Source organism: Sander lucioperca, chromosome 2 (genome assembly GCF_008315115.2).
Source record: "Sander lucioperca isolate FBNREF2018 chromosome 2, SLUC_FBN_1.2, whole genome shotgun sequence".
Taxonomy (NCBI): Eukaryota; Metazoa; Chordata; class Actinopteri; order Perciformes; family Percidae; genus Sander; species Sander lucioperca.
The window spans coordinates 22,394,651-22,397,061 of NC_050174.1; positions in this window are offsets into that span (position 1 = coordinate 22,394,651).

Genomic DNA, 2,411 nt, shown 5'->3' on the forward strand with positions numbered 1-2,411 from the left:
CTCTGGGACACTGGAGACCAGCAAAGTCTCTGGGACGCCGGAGAACGGCAAAGTCTCTGGGGTGTCAGGCAACGGCAAAGTCTCTGTGGTGTCAGGCAACGGCAAAGTCTCTGTGGTGTCAGGCAACGGCAAAGTCTCTGTGGTGTCAGGCAACGGCACAGTCTCTGAAGTGCCTGACAACCGCAATGTCTCTGGGACAGTCTCTGGGGCGCCGGAGACCGGCAAAGTCTCTGGGGTGCCGAAACCCGGCAAAGTCACTGGGTTGCCCGTAAGCGAACACACTGTAAGAGCGGTCGGCGTAGACTATGGGATAGAGGTCGACGTAGACTCTGGGAGGTCAGTCGACGTAGACTCTGGGAGGACGGTCAGCGTAGACTGGGAGGACGGTCATTGAAGACTCTGGAAGAGCTGTCTTCGAAGACTCTGGAGGCTGAACGTCAGCTGAGGTTCTGGGAGGCTGCACGTCAGCGGAAGTTCTGGAACACTGGACAACTGAGGTTCTGGAACACTGGTAAGCTTAGGCTCTGGAGCACTGGTCAACTCTGGAGCACTGGAAAGCACAGGCTCTGGCTTGCTGGACAGCACAGGCTCTGGTCCACTGGACAGCACGGGCTTGGGGCCGCTGGACAGCACGGGCTCTGGCTCGCTGGACAACACGGGCTCTGGCTCGCTGCACAACACCTAGGGCTCTGGTCCGCTGCACAACACCGAGGGCTCTGGAGGACTGTTCATCAGCTGAAGCTCTCGAAGGCGGGTCCGCTGAGACTCTGAGACTCTGAATGGCGGGTCTGCTGAGGCTTTGGAAAGCTGCACGTCAGCTCAAACTCTGGAAAGCTACACGTCAGCTCGGACTCTGGAAAGCTGCACGTCAGCTGAGGTTCTGTACCACTGCACGTCAGCTGGGCTTCTGGAAAGCTGCACGTCAGCTAGGATTCTGGAAAGCTGCACGTCAACTGGGATTCTGGAAAGCTGCACGTCAGCTGGGATTCTGGAAGGCTGGTCCGGTCCGCTGAGTCTTGAAGCCGCTGCACAGCACGGGCTCGTGGCCACTGGACAGCACCATCAGGATCGCAGAGAAGCGAGGACTCAGGGCTGAAGAGAGGTTGACGCTGGGCATGGCGTTGGGAGCCATGTTGACCCTTACTCCGTCTGCAGCCTCCACAAGTTCCAGGGAATATAGCCAGGCGAGGCCCCTCAAAAGACTGCTGTTGGGGAGTTCAGGGGAACTGCTAGAAAGCGTATTGGGCCTTTGTCTTTTAGCTTGAAGGCTGGCTGCTTTGGCCTCCTCAGTCTTTCTAGCACACAGAAAAATATTGAAATAAAGTCACAAACGTTTCTGGCTCTCCTTCAGGCTGAGGAATGACATGACCAGGAGATGTAGGAACCTGGAAAAAAAGCACCGGTAGCCAATATTCTAGCAGGCCGAGCAACAGGCAAGCTGGTGGGTGCTAGCTGACACTGAGATAGTCCGGGGATCTGAAGATGAGCATTAGTGGAGCTAACAGGCTTACAAAAACAACTCATTAGCAGGTGGAGGAGTTGGAGTGGAAATAAAACGTTTAGCCCAGTCTGGAATAGAATCATTTAGCCAGGGTTTCTTTGACACCTTCTCACAAGCTTCCAACATAATAACTCCTTCTGGTACTTACTGTTATCCTCCTTCCACAAGGACTCCAGCTCAACCAAGTCAAAAATTAAGTGACATAGTTCATCAGATATAGTCTCTGCTGGATACACACCGGAGTCGGCTGAGTCCATCTTGGCCAGATTGTACTGTCACGGGTACAATGTCGGACTCAAATGCTCGACTCAACTCAGAGTAGAAGGTGAGTTTGTTTATTAATTAATAAACAATCCAGGCAACAGTACAAATCCAACAGGCAGAAGACGTGGTCGAAAATACAGGCAATAGATCAGGAAACACTGGAAACAAAAACTAGAAAACGCTGGAGAGTGAGACACAGGAGGAGTAACAACAATCTGGCAGGGAACAAGTGAAACAAGGGGGGTATATATACACGGGTAATGGGAAGACGACTACACACAGGTGAATCACATTAGGGCGGGGACAGGTAATCATAAAAGGCGGGAAACAAACAAAGACAGGAAGACAAGTGACTAGGGATGTAACCAAACAGTGGATTTCAAAATAAAACAGGAGGTCCAAGAAAACAAACAGAAAACATGAAACCAACTAAAACACAGAAACTTGACACAAGGACAAAAACATTACAGAAGGTGCTGTTCTATGGAGTGTTAATTGCACGTTAAAAAAAGGAATTTGCGTTAACTCTTTATTATTGCGTTAATTTTTACAATCCTAGTAAAAACATGTTTTGATAATAGTCCAGTAGCTTAGAATAATAATTATGAAGACCAACAGTCCTCGCAAGGCCTCACTGGTGACCCCT